Source organism: Cynocephalus volans, chromosome 5 (genome assembly GCF_027409185.1).
Source record: "Cynocephalus volans isolate mCynVol1 chromosome 5, mCynVol1.pri, whole genome shotgun sequence".
Taxonomy (NCBI): domain Eukaryota; kingdom Metazoa; phylum Chordata; class Mammalia; order Dermoptera; family Cynocephalidae; genus Cynocephalus; species Cynocephalus volans.
The window spans coordinates 115,977,618-116,001,164 of NC_084464.1; the positions used below are offsets into that span (position 1 = coordinate 115,977,618).

The following is a 23,547-nucleotide window of genomic DNA, read 5'->3' on the forward strand; positions in this document are numbered from 1 at the left end:
TTCAACTAAACAAAGTTTCATTAAGCACATGCTAAGTTTTGGCACTGTTTTTGCTTTAAGAATTACTAATTATATATTTTAAATCTTTTACATATATGAATTCCTAGTTTCCTTTTTTATTACTAAAAGAAAAAACCTCATTTATCTTCTTTTTCATAATGTTTTTTTTAAACAGCTTCTCTATGAATAATTTTCAAGACTTTTTTTTTCTTAACTGGCCCAACTTTCTCCTTTTTAAAGTTTCCTTTCTACATTTTCCCTTCTTGTATTCTTTCAGCTTTCCTATTGAGTATTGTTTTTCTTTTCACCAACTCACTAAGTGGTCCTAGAATAAACAATTTGTTATTCAAATTCTGCGTACTCATTTTAATAAAAAGGAAGTTGTTAAGCAGAAGATGAAAATTACTTGTTCCTGTTCCAAATTCTATTCTGAAATCCCTTATAGCAGGAATTGGCATGCAAGTACGAATTTAAGTTGGTTAGAAATAAATCACCTATATCAATTGAATATGACTTAAAATATCCTAGGTGAATAATTGAAAGTCAGAAGGAGAAAAAGGAAAAAAGGGGAGAAGAAGGAGAGGAAAGAAGTGGAGAGAAAATACAAAAAAGATGGAATGACTGTGTGTCCACTGTAGGTGAACTGACCACTGGTATAAAGTTCAAGTTTATTCTTTCAAGGTAATGTAGAGGAAGAAAATTTGCAGACAATAGCATAAAGTAAACTTTCAATGTATCTTGGGCCTTTTTTTTTTCAATTCAAGAAACCTGTTATTCTAATAGAATTTTGACATCGTACCCAGACTCACATGGCCTTCGATTTTTCTGTCAAAGGCCATCCAAGGCTAAAATATAAATACTGTATTGCAAATAGACCAGATAGAATAAAATGAAAAGGTTGCTAAAACGCTTAGACAAAATATTCATTACTAGTGCTAATTACAAACTGAAATTAGGAAATAAAAATTCCATATGGGCAGAAGAGATTTTGTAGCTCCATTCATCCGTGTGCCCCTCTAGGTATATTCCACATTTTCATTGCATAATTTGAAAGCAAAAGCCTGTTTTAGTCTTGGACCTCAACTATGTGAACAAAAAAAATGCATTAAAAAAATCTGTGATCACAATTCATGTCTTAGGGGATTTTAGCTTATTTTAGCTATTGTAGCAGCTGCTCTGGTTTCTGAGAAAATGATGGACAAGAAAACTATTAGCATTTCTCCAGCTTACGCAATGGCAGTGTGAACAGCATCTAATATGTCAAAAACTGTATTATCAGGGGCTGCATTAAATGTCTTATTGTAAAAGTTAAACTGATGTTTCATTACATTCCAGAAGGCAGATGGACCCTCTGATGTATTCATAAGAACATGTACTGCACATACAGTATTCAGTTAAGGTTGGGCCACTCCTGTTTAATTCAGATCTAGGTTTAGGAGGTCCTGAGGATGAGGCACACTGTTCACTCAGACCGACTACATTTAGATAGAGCTCTCTCAGCATTCGCAGTGAGTGGTGATTGGCCCTTGCCCATTTCAGGGACAACTTGCTACTTGCTGGACATCTTAGCTACAGTTATAAAATTCATACTTAAATTGAGACAAGATTTACATACCTGGGTCTTCTACCTTTTCTCCTTGTTCTGCCCTGTGTCTAAATTCTATATTTCCCAGGGCAGCTTTCAAATGTTGAAGACAGTTTTCAACTCTCCACTATCTCTTACCTCCTTCATGTTAAACATTCTCACTTCCTTCAGGGTACTTCTCAGTCCTGGGTACACTACTCTGAACACACTTTGTCTCTGCTCTGGTTAAGTGCAGCTCTCAAAACATAATGTGCTATTGCAGACATGGCCGTGGGTGTGATCAGGCTAGAGTAAGGGGGGCCATCATATTCTTTATCCTGGATACGTTCTTATTACAAATATAACCTAATGCCATATCTGCTTTTTTGCCAGTTACATCACATCTCTAACTCATACTAAGCTGATAATTTAATGAATGCCCAGAATCTTTCATGTGTATTTTTTTCAAGTTACTCCCAATGCACTTTTTTTTTTTTTTTGAGACTAGAGGATGTTACTTTGCATCTATTTCCATTTCATTTTATTTCTCCAGATTTGGCCCAGTGTTGTAGCCAGTATAGGTCTTTCTGAGTCTTGATCCTAGCTTCCATTATGTGAGTTATTTTTCAGTTTCATAACATCTGCAAGTTTAATCTCCAGGGAAACATTGGTTCCTAAGACTCATTCTAGAAACTCTTTCACAGTAATAAAATTAAAGATAAAATTATATAAATATTTTATATGATACCTACATAAATGTTTTTTCTTTCTAGTAACTTTAGGAATTTTTATGAGTCTCATGAATACATTTCCTAAAATTATGCCATATTCTGTTAAAATAAAGACTTCATTTACTGAGACAAGTGTTTAGCTTTACATGTCAGAAAAAAAATGTGTTTAAACCATCTCTCATTAATAGATTCCTGGATTACACAGAAGGACCAAAAAATTGTTTCCATTTATGACACTGTAGTGGTATAGAAAATACTTGGCATAACAGACTAAACTAGAAGAATCAAAAGGAAAGTAAAATAGACTCTGGAATGCTCAAAGGCTTTGGAATTATTGAAAGATCATGTAAGGTAATTGCTAATGGCTAAAACATAATGAATGGGGAAAAAATACCCTCAAGTGACATGTGTACATTATGTGCCCCACATTACTCTGCAGCCTTACAGGAAATATGGTAGAAAGACATATTGTCACACTTGAGAGTGCTTTTGTGAGAACTGGTAACCAGAGTGCAATATTTCAAGCACGGCCCTGAGTGTGATCTGTAATTGCCTCCCAGATCCCAGATCAGAGAGGTTTGTGTCAATGGAATCCCTGCTTGCTAACAAGCTGTTCACGTACAAAGAGGCACCTGAGTAGACATCGACTAGGAGTTAGTATTTCCACAGGAAGTCCCCACTCTGGGATGCACAGAACTCTTTCCAGTGAGGGCAGACTGGGCCTTCTGCAAAGGTATAGTCATGATGATTGTGGATATTCCAAACTCCTTATATATTTTCCCTAGGGGGAGCTCCCGATATTCAGCTAGGAGATGTGGGATATGCAGATGTTCTATTTCTCTTTTCTCACTTGCTGTTCCGAGTAGAGTAATGAACACTGCTCTAATTTATCACTCCTCCTCTTGAACCCTAAAACCATGATACCAAAATTCATATTCTGTAAGTTCTGGTGGGGAAAATGAATTGTCAGTAGCAGTTTATTATTTCTACTAACAAGTGCATTAATTAGATCATAAATGCTTTTACATTTAGAGAATTCCCAATATTATTTAATAATTTAATAGTCTTCTAATTAACTTAGACATGTTTACTTTTGCAATTTCATCAAAGAAATCTCTCTTCATTTTATCTCTATTCAAAAACTTTATTTATTTATTTTTATTTAATTTTTATTGAATCAAAATTGATTATACGTATTTTTGGGGTTCAACATTGAGATATGTTGATCAAATCAATATTATTAGCATATATATTGTTACAAATCATAATTATTCTCTATGCCCCTTGTCCAATCCTTCCCCATCCCCTTTTCCCTCCCCCCTACCCCCTCAAATTACCCTAGATTTATTCTCTCCCTCTGAAAGAATAATGGTTACTCTGTTGATTTGCTGCCCAAATGATCTGTACAATGCTGAGAGGCATGATCAGGTCCCCCTATACCTTCATGGTATCTGTGGATATCATGGTGGCTGTGGTGGGCCACCCATATAGAGAAGATGATTTTAGCATGCTCCTTGGTGCTGGCAGTATGCCTGGTTGTGGACAATGTCTGATCCTCAGCTCCATACCCCGAGTCCCTGGATGGGCCCTGAGGTTCTGGCGCGGTGAGCCTGGTTGCAGGAAGGGGGTCTAGTCCCCTTCTCCATGCCCTGGGACTCTGGGCAGGTCCTGAGGTGCTAGCGAGGTGTGCCTGGTTGCGAGAGGGGTATATGGTCTCTTTCTCTGTGCCCTGGCTCTCTGGGTGGGCCCCAAGGCACTGGCACAGTGTGCCTGGTTGTGGGAGGGGGGGTCCGGTTCCCACTCCATACCCCAGGTCCCCAGGTGGGCCCCAGGGTGCTGGTATGTTGTGCCTGGTTGTGGGAGGGGGGTCCAGTTCCCTTCTCCGTGCCCCAGGTCCCTGGGCAGGCCCTGAGGCACTGGTATGGTGAGCCTGGTTGTGGGAGGGGGGGTCCGGTTCCCACTCCATACCCCAGGTCCCCAGGTGGGCCCCAGGGTGCTGGTATGTTGTGCCTGGTTGTAGGAGGGGGGTCCAGTTCCCTTCTCCATGCCCCAGGTCCCTGGGCAGGCCCTGAGGCACTGGTACGGTGAGCCTGGCTGTAGCAAGGGGGGTCCGGTCCCTGGCTCCATACCCTGGGACCCTGAGAGGGCCCCAAAGCACTGGCACAGTGTGCCTGGTTATGGGAGGGGGGTCCGGTCCCATTCTCCATGCCCTAGATCCCTGAGCAGGTCCGAGGTGCTAGCAAGATGTACCTGGTTATGGAATGGGGGGCCAGTCCCCTTCTCCAAGCCCTGGGTCCCTGGGTAGGCCCTGAAGTGCTAGTGTGGTATGCCTGGTGTCTGGTCCCCTTCTCCATGTCTTGGGCCCCTGGGTGGGGCCCTGAGGAACTGTCATGCTATGCCTGGGTCTGGGAAGGGGGTCCGGTCCCCACCTCCTAGCTTCGGGTCCCCAGGTGGGACCTGAGGGGTTGGTGGTGTTCCTGGATGTGGGAGTGGGGTCTGGTCCCGGATCTAATCCTTGGGTTCCTGGGCAGGGCCCCAAGATGCTGGTCTTGTGAGTGGTTGAGGGCGGGGGTCCTGACCCTGGCTCCATGCCTCATGTCCCGTGGGGGTCCTTAAGGCATTGCTGGCATGCCTGAGCCCGAACCAACTTTTTGTTCTATGCTTACTTCTAACACGAAGGAACTTCCTGTGGGAACCAGTACTTGAGCTGTGTGGTTGATTAAATTGCTGCTTTGCTGCTGTTTCCCTAGGGAAGGCTTTTTGTGCAGCTCAGGGTTTAATGGTTGACCTTACAGGTACTTCCGGCTCTCCCGAGACCCAGTGGGTCTGTGTTGTGTGGAAACTCCGATGTGGGGCTGAGTTTTTTCATCCAATTGCATCCAAATGCAATTCTGCATTCCCGACCTGTCTCCTCTGAGTGGTCCAGCACTGATTGGGGGGTGGATAGGCTGTCCTTACTGTGTCCCAGTGTTCCACTGGTAGGCACGTCTCCCATCACCCATGCTCCAAACACTTCCCATGGGACGGGCCCTGCCCTGGTCCCTTGCGATGACTCACTGGCTTCTGAATGGCTCCCCTTTTTCAGCTGTTCTGGTTCCACGCTCCTGCATGGGTCCACGGGAACCCTATTAGTGGTCTTGCTGACCTGGGGGCCACCAAAGTCCTCTTCTCCCTTTCCGCCTCCAAGTAATTCCATCTAAAGGGCACAGCTGTGGCTTCTGCTGGCTCCTGCTCCATGCGCTCCAGCATTAAAGCAGCCGTGGCCCGAAATGGTGAGAGCAGTTTTTTCTTTCTCTCATCCTGGTTTCTCCTGCCATCATGAGTTCCACAGCTCTCTCCTCCTCTTCCCCTGAGCTCCAGCAGCCCCAGCTTGGCTGATGTTACATTTTTATAGCTGTAAATTCATTGATTTGTGGGAGAGAGTGACACTGGGGAACATCTGTTCCACCATCTTGACCGGACGCTCCTATACAAAAACTTTAAACTAAAACAGTTAACTCTAAATATATTGCCTTTGTTTACAATACCCTTAACTTGTCCATTGCAGTAGGTTAGTATAGTCTTCATTCTAGTTAATATGTCTTTTTAGCCTTCCTCCCAGGCATTTGCCTTCTGGCCTTCAGATTAAAGCGTTCTCTGCAGCTTCTCTTGTCTTCATGACATTCCTATTTGGGATATTTCCTCCTGTACACCTGCTCCCAGATATCTCAACACCTGGTACAAACAATCCTACTTGTAAAGTATTCATGGACTCCTGGAGAAGAAGCTGAAAGAGACACAGGGCTCTCTTGCTGCATAGGAGAGGCATGGGCGACTCCTTACTTGGCATTCAAAATCTTCCACAATTTTATCTCTACATCCCCCAATCTCCCTCTTTGTCCTCCACTCACAGCCTCAGTTCACAGATGGTGGGCTCTAGCAAATGAGCTTGCTTGCTAATCTCCTTAACATGTTCCATACACCTTCTTGCCCCTGTCTTTGCCTGTAAATTAAATTGCATCCCAAGTCCTTCCTCAAGGGCCACGATACTCTTCATTTTTCCTATTTTGTTTTTCTTTCCCAGAAAAGTCCTCCTTTTCCTGCTTTCAAGACTTTACTTGCCCTGTTTTCTCTTCCTGGAAATGTCTCTGATCTTATCCTTGGGTATAACTTTCTCTTTATGAAACTTTACTTTATCTCATCAATTGAAGTAATTTTTTCTTTCTCAGAACATTTAAAGATATTAATTTGCAACTTTCCATAGCATTTATCACTTTTCAAACTTTTGAAAATTTAGACTTACAAAAAAGTTGCAGAGTTCTCATTACACCCTTTAACTCTTAATGTTAATCTCGCATAACAAAAATGCAGTTATCAAAGTGAAGGGATTAAAACTCGCACAATACTTTTAACTCTACTCCAGAGTTTGTTCAAATTTCACCAGTTTTTCCAGTAAAGTACCTTTTCTGTTCCAAGATCCAATTCAAGATCCCAAATTGCATTTAGTTGTCATATATCCTTAGACTCTTCTAAACTGTGTCAGTTCCTCAAGTTTTCCTTATTTTTCATGACCTTGGCAACTTTGTAATTCATAATATCATTTCATTTGTACATGTATATTTCTTCACTCTGCTGTAAGTTTCCTGTAAGATTTGTCTTTGAGGCACACTTTTATTCCCAGTAATGTCCAGCACATGATAGGAGTTCAATAATTACTACTTAACTACATGTCAGAAATAATTAGAAAGGATAGTAACAAAATCTACATAATTCAGTACTGAGTTATATGCTATAGAGCCCATGTTTTCTAAGCTCCCAGAAGATGAATCACTGAAGTCCCAACCCTTGAGCTAATCATGGCACGTGGCAACCTGGTGGCCAGTAGGAAGGGCAGATGCAGCCTCAGTCCCAGCATCTAGCACGACGTTTTGGAGCTCACTACCAATAGATCTCATGTGTCCTGTGTCTGGGATGAGTCCTGGACATTTGTACAGACTACTAAATTAAAGTAATTATTTCCTATCTCTCTTACACCTTGGCTTCTGTCCTATAGCTTTCTGCTAAAAACTCAGGACAGAGAACTCCAGTCTTGTTGCCTGGGACCCTGGACTCTGGCTGATTCCATTTCTGGTTTTCCCCTTCAAGTGACTGATGAGTGTGCCCTGATGCCTTAAACCATATGCCAAAACTCATCTACTCTTTGATATTTTCTTTTACCTGGATTTCTCCATGGCTATGGCCCTTCTGCCCTATTGAGTCCCACACCTACCCCATGAAGCCAGGAGAACCCTTGGCTGACAGTGCCATGCCTTTGCATGTCGTCATACCCACCAGTTGTCCTCCTTGGCCATCGAGGCTTCCTTTTCTTTCCCACTGGCCCCTACTGCTAAGTCCCAGAATATTTCAGAATTGTGCCCATTCCCCTTATGACTCAGCTATCCTTAGTTATTCCACTCTATTTTTAATCTCAAGTCACTGTAATATCTGTATAAGTCCACACCTCCTCACTACTGTTGTATAGAATGCATCTGTGCTTTCCCTCCTGCTGAAATTGTCAGCTTTGGCCTGCAGAAGAGTACACCAATGTTCTGGGGCCACAGAAACTCTGTTTTGTTTTAGAGGAACCTAACTACTAACATCTGAAAGAGGAGATTCTTTAATTTCAGTTTCACACTGCATAGGATTCAGATCTTTTATAAAGACTCAGAAATACCATCTGACAGGATCAAGAGCAATTGAAGTAATATCTGTTGGGTTTTAACGGGAGCACTGCTGCATAATTTTTCATTTTCTTTGGAAGGCCTTATCCCAAAGAGAAAACATTCCAAGTAGGGTCCCACAGAGGTGTTTTGACATTAGGCTTAATAAAGCATGAAGAACTCATTAATAAATAATGTTCTGCTAGGTTAACAAATAAAGCCGAAAGCACTGGCTAGACCCTGGAGTAAATCAAATCATTCATGCAGCCATGCGACTTGTTAACTTGCAGCAGTCTCTCTGCAGCAATCTGGCAAAGCCCAATGCAGCAAAGCACAAATAAACTAGCATACCATAAATGCATGCACCTTCAGTTATAACACAGACTGTCATTTTTTTTTTTTTAATACTCTGTGGGCCCCAAATAGTAAACAAACCTTCACTGATGCTGATTAGGAAGCATTCCAATGATACTTTTAATCTTTTCTAGAAGGACAATTCCACTCATCAATGTTTGCACAAGAGTAGAGCCACTTACAGATACAATTATATCCTCTCATCTCATATCCTTTGTCTTATTATCTACAGGTAGTTGACAAAAGTGAACTAGAGAATGAACTAAAGTGTACAGGAAGGATAGTTTATTCAGCCAAAATGATTGCAATGAATTTTTTAGTCTGACCCAGAAAACTTTAGGGAGTATCCAGAAATAGAGAAAAGAATTATCCTTCCTTTTTTAAAAATACTGAAAGTGCAGTGTTCCTAAAGAATTCCAGCCTGGTTGGGGGAGGTTGCATGGTTTTAGTTGGAAAGAGATTTCATGGCTACCCAAAATAGGTGAAAGCTCTTGGAGCAGTGGAGGGTTGCAGGGAAGCTTGTGCAATGCAGGCAGTTGTGTTTCTCTAGTGCTGCTGCGATGCTGAAGCCAGCTGCTGCTTCACAAAGCTCTTTTCATGATTATACAAGATGGACAGCTGTCCAGTGTTAGTTAAGCATGACTCACTTACTCCAGCTGCTTAACAATCTGTAGGGACAGACTCTCCTGCTGCACACTATTCTGACTTGCCACATTCTCCATTCACTAACTGTTTAGCTAGAAAGCAAACCACCATAAAATAAGACGTAAACATTTCCAGGCAATGTTTTCATGAAACAACTTGTTGGGTGGGTTCAATTTCAACTCAAAGGTCTTGCCAACCATGCCCATATGCACAAATTCACACACCTTGCCAGACCTTTTATGTGTTATGATGACAAAGCCATTAGGTTGCCATTTAAATCCTCTAAAGCTGCAGGTTTGAAGCAAACATGATCCTGAGAATAAAAGTATTCTATTTAACGTCCTTACTTAAATATTTTCACAACTCCCTATATGCTTATGTATATTTATATACTATAAATACATAGTTATATAATTATATAAAGTTATATATTTACAGGTTCTTCATTTTCAAGTTAATGGAAAAAATAAAAATGTGGAAGCTAGCAGGGTTCAAAGTGTTGCATGACAAGATTTCATTTTTGAGAAAACAAGGTCATGTGGAACAATAGAAATGCGAGTAGTCTACATCTATTGAGCCTTACAAAGTGCCTTATATAAATCAGCTCCTTTAATTTCTATGATGGTGGAAATATTATCATCTGTATTTTACATATGAGAAAACAGAGACTTAGAGAATTTTGCCCAAGATCACACACAGCCAAAAAGTAACAGAACTTGGGACTTGAATTTAGGTGATCTGATTCCAGAGCTCACAATCTTAATCACTATTCTATACCATCTTGTATGTTACCAGAAAATCCAGCCGTGGATGGTTATACCACTACCTAAAAATAATGGGACTTCTTCCCCCACCCCCACCTCAATCCCACATTAAAATGAATTTAGGGTTAGCCTAAATATTTAAGTTACCTTCCTGTATGATTCTAATGAATATTAAGCTACATACATATTTAAGTAACTGTCACTTCCTATAAGTGACAGTTTTCAATGCCAAGATGAAAAATAAAAAAGTATATTTCCATCTTGTTACCTGAACAACTAAGCAGTTCTAGTTTCAGTGATAGATGTCTTTGATATTTACCCAAACACGCATTGATATAAATAATTTTATTTAGGAACCAAACAATACTCAAAACCTCAATGATGAAAATTTTGCTTCTTTTAGAAAAGATGAAAACTGGTTGAAAGGCTAAGTCCATCAGTAGGTATGAAGTTTTGAAGGAAAGATGTGGTTTCCTGGTGAGCTGGGAGTGAGCTGGTATTTAAACAGCCTGTCCTGAAGAAATGGGAAATGCAGTGCCACGATTAAACCCAGCATAAGAATTTCAGTATTTGATCCCCGTTAAGAGTCAAACACCTAATTTTCCTATGTCAAAAATCTAAATAATTAGGAAATATGCCCTTGCTGTCAAAATATAAATAAAACATTTTTGGAACTTATTTTTTGCTTAAGTATCTTCATATACTGAACTTATTTACAAATAGAAGAAAAATTTATAATGGCTATGTCAATCTATATAGAAATTTTTATTTATTATTAACTCACATAATCTGACTTCTTATGCCTATGCACTTTATTGCTTTCCTAAATAGATTGAAACTGCACTTGGTATTCCTTTGTTATCCTTAGAGTGGTAAGTAGAATGTTTTAAAAACAATTCTACTTTCCACAGTGAGCTATTTATTATGCAAGTTTAAACTCTAGACAAAAATGTGTAAATGCAAATACTCATTCGCAATAAATGTGGTGCCCCAAGGCACTATTTCTGCCTCATAAGTATTTGGATATTATATTACATTATATATTGTCTGTCAAGCTGCACTTTCAATCACATTATTTTTATTCTTACCAATTTACATAATGTGTGAAAAGACAATGAAAGAGAAAGGTATGTTCAATTTTACTTGGCCCAAGAGGCAAGCTACAACACTCTTAGACCAGGTAGGTTTACATAAGAGGGGACATGTGGCTCAAAAGTTCCCTTGTTGGTTAGAGGAAAATTCATCCATAAAGTGATTAAAAACAGAAAAAATTGTTCCTTTGGGAAGAGAATATGCAAAAAAAGTTGTTGCCTTCTAAATCACATACATATTCATAGGGTGAAAAAGGAGAGGGAAAAGAAAGGGACAGAAATGTCCAAGGACATCACACTGAGGGCTTCAGACAAAATGAATTCAATCGATCAAAAATAAGCATAAACTACTCATTTTCACTGTTTTTCAGTCATTGGTAATCTGAAATATATTAGCTTTGTATTTTCTTAAACATCCTTTTGAGTTATTATTGAAAGTAACAATTAGTCTAAAATGCATAATGCTAGAATACTAATAATTAGCTATCATATTAATTAGAACCAGACGTAGCATTAAATTAGAATTTTCAATTGCCTTTACTTATTAATAGGAGACTTTAATTGAACAGTATCATGGATATTGGAACAGATAGAAGATCCAGTTCTTAGCTTCTTAGTCTTAGAGGATTTACAAGTGTTCAAGAAGAGAAATGGGTGAATTATTTATTTTCCTACTTCATTTACTTTCCTACTATCAGACGAAACCATCAAAACCTTGAAAAGTTCACAAAGTACTATTAAGTCTTCTGGACTCTGGGGGTTTACAGCTGTTTTCCATAATCATCCTCATCAATCATTGACAGCCCTGTACCTAATGTTATACTATTTTTAAATTTACTTAAAATTTAAATTATATTGGTTTAATAAATGGTATGCCTGGAAATTCACATGAAAATTCTATTCTGTGCAATGAGAAATCCCTATTTTATCATTATAGAAAGGCATAGTTATATCCTTCATTTCAAGGAAATTTAGGATCCATTTACAAGAACCAAATGTACAATATTTTAAGATGTGTTATAATGGTTAATAAACTAAAAACTGTCTTTAAAAATAAATTGAGGGCCGGCCCGTGGCTCACTCGGGAGAGTGCGGTGCTGATAACACCAAGGCCACGGGTTCGGATCCCATACAGGGATGGCCGGTTCGCTCACTGGCTGAGCGTGGTGCTGACAACACCAAGTCAAGGGTGAAGATCCCCTTACCGGTCATCTTTTTAAAAAAATAAAATAAATAAATAAATAAATAAATAAATAAATTGATATTGCTTTAAGTGTTTAATTTTTTGCGTATAAAACTCCCTAGGCTTAGCAGACAGTCTTTTATACTTTTCTTTGTGTTTTGAATATATTACCTCTCTGCTCTATTAAATCTACTGAAATTATTTACTAGTGAATTATATGATTTTCCCTTATGAGGGTTCAGAGAGTTTTCAAATGATTCTGTATCACTTCCTAAGGACTCTGAGGAGCCCAGGGCACAGATGTTACTTAAGTTGTTTTCTAATCTCAGCACTTTACTACTTACAATTTTCTCCTTCCATAATTCATTAAAAAATAATACAGTTGCATTTCATTTGTGCCATATATAGTGATTAATAGGTAAATCATTTCATGGCTTCATACATAATTTCATTTATTTTTCAAAGAATAAAATCTCTAAGATCATTCTCTAAAAAAATTAAGTTTATTCCTAGTTATTTTATTCTTTTGGTAGCTATTGTAAGTGGGCTTGCTTTCTTGATTTCCTTTCTGCTTGTTCAATGTTGGTGTATAAGAAAGCTACTGATTTTGGGGTATCAATTTTGTATCCTGAAACTTTACTGAATTTGTTTATAAGCACTTAGGAATTTTTTGGTAGAGGTTATGGCTTTTCTCCATGTTATATGCAAACAGTGACAATTTGACTTCATCTTTTCCAATTTGGATACCTTTTATTTCTTTCTCTTGCCTACCTAGAAATAAATTTAACCAAAGAGGTGAAAGATTTCTACAATAAGAACTTCAAAACTCTGGTGAAAGAAATTAAAAAGGATACCAAAAGATGGAAAGATATTCCATGTTCATGGATTAGAAGAATTAACATTGTGAAAATGTCATTGCTATCCAAAGTGATCTACAGATTCCATGCAATCCCCATCAACATACCAATGACATTTTTCTTACAGAAATAGAAAAACAATCCTACAATTCATGTGGAACAACGAAAGACCACAAATAGCCAAAGCAATCCTGAATAAAAAAAAACAAAAACAAAAACAAAACCTGGAGGCATTACACTACATGACTTCAAAGCTATAGTAATCATCAAAACAGCATGATAATGACATAAAAACAGACACACAGACCAATGGAACAAAACAGAGAACCTAGTAATCAACCCAGGTACTTACAACCAACTGATCTTTGACAAAGACATTAAGAACATAAATTGGGGAAAGGACAACCTCTTTAGTAAGTGGTTCTGGGAAAAGTGTATATCCATGTGTAGAAGAATGACACTACACCCATACCTCTCATTATACACCAAAATCAACTCAAAATGGATTAAAGACTTAAGTATAAGACCTGAAACTATAAAACTCCTAGAAGAAAATGTAGTGGAAACTCTTCAGGATGTAGACTTTATGTAGTCTTCAGACAAAGACTTTCTGAATAAGACCCCAGAAGCACAAGCAACAAAAGAAAAAATAAACAAATGGGATTATATCAAACTAAAAAACTTCTGCACAGCAAAGGAAACAATCAACAGAGTGAAAAGACAACTTACAGAATGGAAGAAGAAAATACTTGCAAGCTATACATCCAACGAAGGATTAAAATCCAGAATATACAAGGAACTCAAACAACTTCATTGTAAAAAAACCCAAATAACCCAATTAAAAAATGGGCAAAAGAGCTGAATAGATATTTTTCAAAGGAAAACATACAAATGGCCAATAGGTACATGAAAAAATGCTCAAAATCACTCGACATCAGGGAAATGCAAATCAAAACCACATTCAGATATCATCTCACCCATGCCAGACTGGCTATTATCAAAAAGACTGAGAATAACAAAACGCTGGCAAGGATGTAGAGAAAAGAGAACTCTTCTATACTGTTGGTGGAACTATAAATTAGTACAGCCATTATGGAAAACAGTATTTCAGTTTCTCAAACAACTACAGGTTGATCTTTCATATGATCCAGCAATCTCACTTCTGGGTATATACCCAAAGGAATGGAAATCATCATGTCAAAGGGATACCTGCACTCCCATGTTCATTATAGTTCTAGTCACAATAGCCAAGATATGGAACCAACCTAAATGTCCACTGACAGACAAGTGGGTAAGGAAAATGTGGTATATATACATATGGAATATTACTCAGCCACAAAAAGAATGAAATTCTGCCATTTGTAGCAATATAGATTGCTCATAGCTTGGAGAAAATTATGTAAAATGAAATAAGCCAGGCACAGAGAGATACTGCATTTTCTCACTTATAATTGGGAGCTAAAAGAGAGAGAAACAAGGAAAGCAAGCAAGCAAACAGGCAAGCAAGCAAGCAAGAGTCACAATAATATGCTGAACTTTCTAAAGGAGAGAATACAACTGAGACCACCAGAGGTGGGAAAGGGGGTGGAGGGTTAGTGAGAAATTGGTAAAGAGCCACAAAAAAAGATTACACTGTGTAATGTTGAATGTACTAATTATCCTGATTTCAGCATTACATATTGCACACAGGTACTGATCTTCAACAGTGTACTTCACAGATATGTACAATCAATTATGTTTTGATTAAAAAAATAACTTAAAAAATTAAAAGCCCACTCCAGTAGCTCTGAAGAAGTTGTCAAACAAGTGAGGCCATTTCTGGGAACTTAGGCACACTCACCAATCAGATTACTTTATGAAATTCAAAGATATAGTCAACTTTCCTTAATTTTAAGGGAAACATTATTTTGATAATGGGCAATGGAAAATCTCAGGTAGAGTGATAAACTGAAAATAATAAATGAGTTGGGATTTGAAAGAATGGGTTTCTGTCCCAGTTCTACCACTATCTGTCTTCCTGGACCTGCACACACCACACCTTATCTAATCTGCACAAATTACTTACCTTTTCTGATTCTCTGTTTTCACACCTGTATAATAAGGCAGTTGAACCAGAATTTCTCGGATCACTTCCTGCTCAAGTGGGCTGTGATTCTATAGCACTGGTAGTTTGGGATGTACATGGTAATCAATCTGAAATTAATTCTTAAAGTGGCATCACAAAATGAACTAGATTAGAGATGACTCTAGGTTATTTTTTTAAAATATGTATCCAGCTTTATAGTCCATTTCTCATTTTCTGACAATCGCGTAAAAATTTTATCCAAAATCCAGGTTAATTCTAAAAAATCCAGGTTAATTCTAAAAGTTAAACTCTTACCTGATGTTTGGGTCTTTTTTGAACTAATTAGGCTTTGTTTTAACATCACTGACAAGGATTATAGTTACAGTCATATTATAATAATTTAAAATTCCTCCATGGGTTGCAAACTATCAGGAAAATTTAATTTAGAAAGAAATTTATATTGAATATTCTTCAGTACTGGTTTGACCCTTTTAGAAATCCTGCAGCATTACTTAGAGAGCACTCGTTAATTAGACCACTTATAACCAAGCTGAGAACACTAAGGCTAAAAGTTAGTAAACACATGCAGTTGATTGCTTTAATTTGGGGAAACTCCAAGGTAAGTATCTCAAATATGAACTTCAATGTACAGAAGCTCAACATTAAACAAAGAAATTTTGTGTTACAGCCATTTAATAATGACTCCACCCTCCAAATCTAATCCACCTGTTCTGCTTTTAAGACAACCAGACTGAACACAGAACAACTGCCAGAAGAGCTGGTACAAACAGAACAGATCTGATCCCACTTCCCACATCCTGTCATATTGTTCCTTATCCACCTTACCTTTTATTTATGCTTTCTTTCTTTTATGTCTTATCATAGTCTATGATACTACATAACTCATTTAATTATTGTGATTATTTTTTATTGTCTGTCATGCCTCAACAGAATACCATGAAAATAAAACTAGTGTCTTTTGTTCAGTGATGCAACTCAAATCCTAGAACAGCCTGACACATAGTAGTTATTAGTCAAATATTTGTTGAATGAATAAAAAAAAAGTGTGCATTGAATTATTATGTATCTAGCTGAATTCACCGTATAATGCATAACAAATGTACATCTCTCCAACACCAGAACAAACACACACACATCAAGCCAGTAGTTTATCAAGTTCATATTGAGCTTGGCTAGACTTGTTCTGCTATAAAAATAAATAAATAATTCTGCCAATGTTGATAAGGCACAATGAAAATATAGTTATCATGGCACAGTGTATATATATATCCTCATGAAAGAACAGCACAGCACAGTGAAATACCTGCATGGGGACAGAACATTTTGTGTTTGTAAAATGTGAACTACGACATCCATCCTATCTACCTGATTTTAGCCAACTTTTTCAAACCACCATTTAGAATTTACTTATTGGAAGGATAATACTAACATCATAGTGACCTTCTTTATAGGAACGTGTGATTTATCTAGCTAAAGCTGCATTTATATAGATATGAATTATTTTAGCATTAGCAGACAAAAGATGATATTTGAGCAATCTTTGCTTTCTCAAACAATGTAAGGAAATTTTGGCCCATGTGGGTGAGATCTAGTAGAGAGAAAGAAATTAAACTCGAGAAAATTTATGTAAATTAGAAAGACTCTACTATCTGGAAAAATATGCTACTATAAAATATAATAGCTTCATTTAAATTTTTTTGCTGAAGTAATATATCAGAAAGTACGATGTAATAAATTTTCATTTTTGAATATTTTTTCCCTTTCATTTTAATAGGAGTGCCATATGCCAACATACATGACATTTCTTGATAATTTTAGGTCAGAAAAAATAAGCTTTTATTCTCGTAATTTTTCATGCTCTACGAAGTTTGCATCATGAACCGTTTTGCATTTATTACAAATAGGTATTGCATTAGAAAAGCAATTCAACTGTATTTCATTTCACTTGTGACGCTAAGAGGCTTTGCATTATAACTAACTTCAGTTAATGGGACTATATTTGAAGGATGTGTTACCTGATGCTGAAGTTACCTAGTAGTTTCTTACTAAACTTAAGAGTCTGCAAAACGAAGGCAGGAAACCTGCTGCGAGGAGGATAGGAAAATTATTATAATCTGCATTCCTAAATTGAGCAAGAATTTTTGCTCAGCAGAAACCTCTTGACTGCAAAAACTCTAAAATTATATCCTGCTGTTAAGAATACATATTTGGGTGGGGGGAGTCTGAACATTCCAATTCTCAGTCAGTTTTGTGCTTACATTTATAGCCTTACTGGAAGCTTGTTATCTTTCTTTTCAAAAAAAGAAACAACTTGTAACCCCTTTTGGCCAATAATAAAAAAAAAATTTGGAATTAGTCAGGTATTTAATTTTTGCTTAATAGGCAGTATTAATTGTCTTTGATATACAAATACCTTGTCTTGAAAATAAATTTCAATACAAATGTTTTGCTTTATAATACAGATGACTTTTTACACTTAGTTAACCACCTAAAAAATGGATTATTTCATTTCTTGGGATTTTTTTTTTAGAAGTTAAGTTTATTTGTTAAATGAACTCCTACGGCAGCTCTTAAAGCTATTGTTTATTCATGATTATATACCTTTATTATGCACGATATCCATCAGCATTCATGACAGAATCCCTCTTTTGTATTAGTTTATGTTTTTTGTCCCTGAATTCATCTTTTTCTGATATTAAAATTTTAACTCCTAATTTCTTTAGGGCACATTTGTCTAGTACACCTTTGCCTTTCCTTTCATTTTCAAATTTTTTAATAACTTTGTTACTTCCCTATTATGAGTAATAGAAAAAGTAGCATATTTTTTTCTTTCTCCTCCCATTATTTATCATCTAATGTTGGGCAGTAACCTTTCTTAGCATCTTTTTTTGTACTCTTTAAATATGTTTAGACTGCTATAATTTGATTTACTAAGTTTAAATGATATCCACAAATTACTAGATATTGAGAATAAAGCAGTCAGCTAACTTACTAAGCCATCCTTTGGTAACCACAGGGGATTGGTCCCAGGACCCCCCACAGATACCAAAACCCACAGATCCTCAAATCCCTTACATACAATGACATAGTATTTGGATATAACTTACTCACATTTTCCCATATCTTTTAAATCATTTCTAGATTACTTATAATGCCTAATACAATGTTAACACTAAGTAAAAAGTTGTTATACTGCATTGTTTTTTATTTGTATTACTTTTTATTATTGTATTGTTATTTTTTATTTATTTTGTTCGAATATTTCCAGTCTGCAATTGGTTGAATCCTCAGATGCAGAACCCGTGGATATGGAGGGCTTACTGTATATGCACCAACTTCTTCCTGTCCTACCCTCTTAATTTTTGTTAGTTGCTTTAGTTCTTCATTGTCAGGACATTATACTTTTATGTTCTATTCTGTAACCCTAATCTCCATATTTTAGACTTACTTCCGAACAACATGGCTTTGAAATGTGCTGGCCCCCTTATATGTGGCTTTTTTTCCCCCAACCAACGTGGGATGTGGAACCCTCTTATATGGAGGGCTGACTTTCATGTATGTGGGTTCCACAGGGCCGACTGCAGGACTTGAGCACCTGTCAAGTGGGAGGTCCTGGAACCAATCGGCTGCAGAGACTGAGGGACAACTCTACAGCCAATGCTCACCATCAGTTCCTATGCAGTAGTTTCAATAGTTGCTTCTCGGTTGGACAGAGTTTGTCCTCTAACATGTGCTTCCAGAAGGGCTCATGATAACAATATTTCCTAAGTTTACATATGTTTAGAATATTTGTCTCTAGCCTTCATACCTTATAGGGCAATTTGGCTGGTCATAAAACTCCCTGCTTTCTTTACCATAATGACGATTAATTTATTATCTCTGTGGCATGTATTCACTGTTAGATAGCTCAACCGTTACTAGATTTTGTGTTTTGTTCTTGTTGTTGTTGTTTTGCCAAAATTTATCTCCTTGAAAACTTCTAATAAAGTAAGTAGGCTATAGTCTATTCTACATAAAACCCTTCAAATATTTCCCTTCTTAAAAATAAAAGCCACAAGTCACTGAAGGGAAGTTCTTAAGGCCAAAATGTCTCCAGTCTACCTGTCTGTAGACTTTATGTTTTGTTCATCCAGTTAGCTCAAGTCAATGCATTTTCCTTTAGTCCTTATGCATGCCTCACAGTGCTCTTTTAAAGCAAGTTAGAGTCACCATTTTAGGGATGGAAGAGACCACTGGGGTCATCTGGTGCAAAGGCCTCAATTTAGGATGAAGAAACTGAGGTACAGGGAAAGGTAAAGAGATTTCCTTCAGATCAGGCCACTACTAGGAAGCTGAGTCAGACTTTGAGCCCCAGTGACACCCAAGCAAGGGTTCTTTCCACTTTTCTACCACTGTAGAAAATACAGTGATCAAAAATGTTTCATTGCATTTAAAGGACTCAGTGTATGCCCTGTCACATAAAAGAATTTACCTAATATCCGCTCCTTATTCCAACTATGGAATGACACACACAGGAGAGCTGTATCACTGAACTTTCTGTGGATTTGCTCTTCATCTACATAAATTGTCACTTTTATTTTCTGTTTCTTGAAAATGAGAAACTTTACATAAATGCAGACTTAGTTTTTCTATCCCCATACTCTCAAAACCGTGTTTTGAAATAAAATTACATAGCTTATGCTTAAAACATAAGGGCCAGCTTCTATCTTCAAATACACCACTCACTCTCTTAACAGCAGAATTTGGCCCTAAAAACCCATTAACAAATATTGTCATTAAACTAAAGAGCTAATTACTTTGGATTCAGACAAAATGAACAAAATCATAGGCCAACCGCAGCTGGCAGTAATAATGGTGAGACTAACCGTATGTTACACTAGAGATTTAAAGAACAAAGACATATTAACACTAATGCAACCAAAGATATAAAATTATCCTCCAAATGGAACAAACTAATATAGTTAGAAAATTATTGAAAGCACATTGGAATTATCTGGTACAAGAAATAAAGAATCTTTCCAAGGAATTAATTGTTATAATATGAAATTATCAGTGTTTAATGAAGAGGAATACATGGAGAATTTTGTTCTACTGCAAAATTCCATAAGTAAAGAATTATATTTAAAAATGATTTTGATCTAATTAAGAGTATCATCTTATACTCAAATAAGTTTAATACTACAAGGTTCAAGAGCTATGCTTTAAGACTATTTTAAGCAACCATCAGTAGGACTCCCTTTTAGTTTTATAAAAGTGAATTTTCCAGATAACTAAACATTTTCCCAGCCCTTTAGAACTATTTGGGCTGGCCGGTTAGCTCAGTTGGTTAGAGCACTGTGTTGTAACACCAAGATTGCAGGTTTGGATCCCCATACTGGCCTGTTGCCAAAAAAAAAAAAAAAAGAAAAGAAAAGAAAAGAAATATTTTAGTTATATTAGTAATATTTTGATTTCTCTCCATTTTCTCCCTATGCATCTGTAGCTTTTTAAAAATAAAAATGCGACCACCTCATAATATGGTTCTATAACTTGTTTTCATTTACCATATATTATGAAAATTCTCCACCTTAATAATTATACTTTTACTACATAAATTTAATGACTATCCAACTTCTTCAATTGAGAATAATAAACACATTTTAATCTTTTTGTATATCCCACAGATTTCATTATGCTGTTTCATGATAATACTACTTCTCCCAAGAGGTTCTCACATATTTAAATCTACTTTCTCCTGTACTGATGGTCCCAGAGGGCTCTGCTGTTCGAAAGCTGTATCTTTACTTTTTGTTCTTTTCGCCTCTCAATATCAGATTTCCAGATAAAGCTGGCCAAGGCTGAATGAAGCCCAAATTTTCTGTTTTCATTTTTAGATTAAGGACATGAACTAAAATAATTAATAATTTTAAATTTAATTACATTTATAAGTACTTAGGTATTTCTTTCACTTCTTCGACCTTCCGCTCAGAGGAAAATCTCCTCCTACTTTCCTTACCAAAGAAATCATTACTGAAAAACACTCGCTTAGTTTCTCCTTGTTGATAAGTTCATACCTGACCAGATTGCTGTTTACTGTACTTTGTATTCGGCTTTTACACGGCAAGTTTGGAAGAGAAAAGAATGATATTATACATGAGGGACCAACCTAGATCTCAAAGGCCCATTTCTGTTCTAAAACTTTATGCTTCTACGATTCTATAAAGTTTCTGTAATTTATTCTTTTGTTGTATATTTTACTTCCTGAGTATTGAGACTGCCTTGCTCAGGTTCTCTGAAACCATTGTAAGTTTTGTTTAGGGAACCACCATTTAAAGAACACAGCCTGATTAATATGCCGATATAATGAACGTGACTCACTTGAGGACACAGTTCCATTCTCTGTCCACCTGCTCCTCTCCAAGTAAAAAAAAGAAAAGGAAAAAAAAAAAAAGAAAGAAAGAGAGAAGGGAAGAGTATTTTCTAAGTTTTTGTGAAATTAAAATATTACAGAAGATTTTCACTAAAAGCTTTATTAAATCTTATTTGGGGAGTCCATCTAAACATAAACTTGTGTACTAACAATTTTAGAATTTTATGATATTGTGTACTATACATTTTAGGATTTTATATTTAGGTGTGGCAATCTTATTGAGAGCAATTCTGATAACAAATGCTTGCAAAACTTCATTATTATAGTTAATCCAATCTGTAATTCTTTAATTTGATTACTTGAAAAAAATGCTGCCTTACTTGATGCATATGAAAATATTCAATTTTCTGTGTGTAATACTAATAGCTAATATGTGTAGCTAATTGGAAGTATAAGGATACACTTATTTTTGATGAAGGAGTTATTTTTGCATTTTGATATTTTATGAACAAGAATTTCTATGCAATGTGAATGAGTGCGTGCAAAGACTGATATAGGGGAACAGAGAGAAACAAAAATGTCTATATGCCTGAAATTCAATCAAAGGATTTTGATTAAAAACTTTATTCTTTACTTTAAAATAACATATTATTTTCAGCTTTAAGGAATCATCACAATTTAAAATCTAAAAATGTCCCTACTAATTACTTCTTTCACTGGAATAAAAAAAAGCAAACCTTTTATAAACTTAAAATTGCAAGTAATATAATTGAAGTTACTAAATGACTATAGCAAACAAATACTATAATGTGATATTCACTAAAGGTACATGTAATTGTCATAAATGTATCACAATATTTATAAATTCTTATCTGCTAAGGAAAAAGAGTAACAAAAGATGTATTAAGCAGATCTGTTCTTTTGCAATCTAAGGCTGAGTTTTCAAAATAAACAGAAAATGACACAACTCTCAAAATGTAGAAATGTTTAGCCAACCTGGTCATTATTTTCATCTTCTTGACATTTCTTACAATTAGATCCAGTAACCCTAAACATCTGAATAAATTAAAACATTACATGGAAGAGAATAACAGCTAAAGTGAGCAATGACAGGTCTATCACTCTGAAAGAGACATAGGGACACCTGGGAAATAGTTCATCATATTGAACTTTAAAAAGGAATACTAATGAGAATTAATAATTCAAATTGAGGGGTCAAGAAGAGAGCACTAATTTAGTGCCTTTGTGCTAAAATCAACTTATTTATTCTTGTGACTAAAGGAAACAATTATCATAAAAACCCAAGTTTATTTTGAAAGTGAAAAGTATGTTATTGTGAATGCCAATTTCAGTGTTTCTCAAAGGCCCAGCACGCGCCTGCATCAGGATCACTTGGGGGTCGGTAACTGTAAAAATGCAGATTTCTGGGTGATATCCTAGCCCTAGTGAATCTAAGTCTGTGAAATATGCTCAGTAATCAGTATTTTATGACTTCCCCTCACTTTCATGTGACCCTTATGCACATTAAACTTTAAGACCCACTGTATGTCATGCTTTTTGGTGTGAAACTGATTGATATATCAAATACCAAGATTTCCACTGTGCTTTTCTTGTGTTTACATTTAAATGACCTATAGCAACTTTTAAACATTGTATTTTATTTATTTCCCATTTTTACCGTGGAACTGTACAAAAGTGGCTGTTTCTCTTACATTTAATAACTGCTTTTACTTTTGTAGATTTTATTAAAATATATTATTCACTCTTGATAGAATGAAGAGTTAGGAAAGAATGTGAGTTAGCTCCAAAATTCACTTACCTTCAAATCCTTATGCTCATCCAGAAAGTTTTGGAAATATATGATGGAAATTTTCAAGAAGAATAATCTTGGTAGATTCTCTCTTTAATTTCCAAGAATAAGACCGGCCAAGGAGACTCCTGAAGTGGCCACCGGAGATGCCGTTGAGTAGAAAAGACACCAATGCCAAAGCTGGTGGTTAACTGATTATCTCTAAACAGAACAGAAAAATAAGTGGTTGGTCACCTGTAATTCACAGAGGATTTGCTGCGGAGAAGGTTATGGGCAGTAAACTAGTGGTGTTACTAAATTTAAACTTGGCCTGGGTTTGCTGCTCCCTGATTTAGCACAGTTGTCATTTAAAATTTCGTGTCATTGTAAAGTCAGAATTGCATGATGCTACTTACTGCCAGCAAAGAATTCTGGTCGAATTCCTGTTGCTTTAAT

The 23,547-nt window shown here is 36.5% G+C and overlaps 1 protein-coding gene across 3 annotated transcripts in view; it reads right to left on the reverse strand.

Moving 5' to 3' along the window:
• Nucleotides 1-23,347, reverse strand: part of HS3ST5 (heparan sulfate-glucosamine 3-sulfotransferase 5) — a 164,082-nt gene extending 140,735 nt beyond the window's left edge. For 2 of the 3 annotated variants that reach the window (XM_063097819.1, XM_063097817.1), the window contains exon 1: nt 23,122-23,347. The gene's annotated coding sequence lies outside the window, so the exon portion shown is untranslated. Of the gene's footprint in view, nt 1-21,310; nt 21,340-23,121 lie in introns of all 3 variants that reach the window. The other variant, XM_063097818.1, reaches the window with a different exon arrangement.
• Nucleotides 23,348-23,547: the final 200 nt, after the last annotated feature.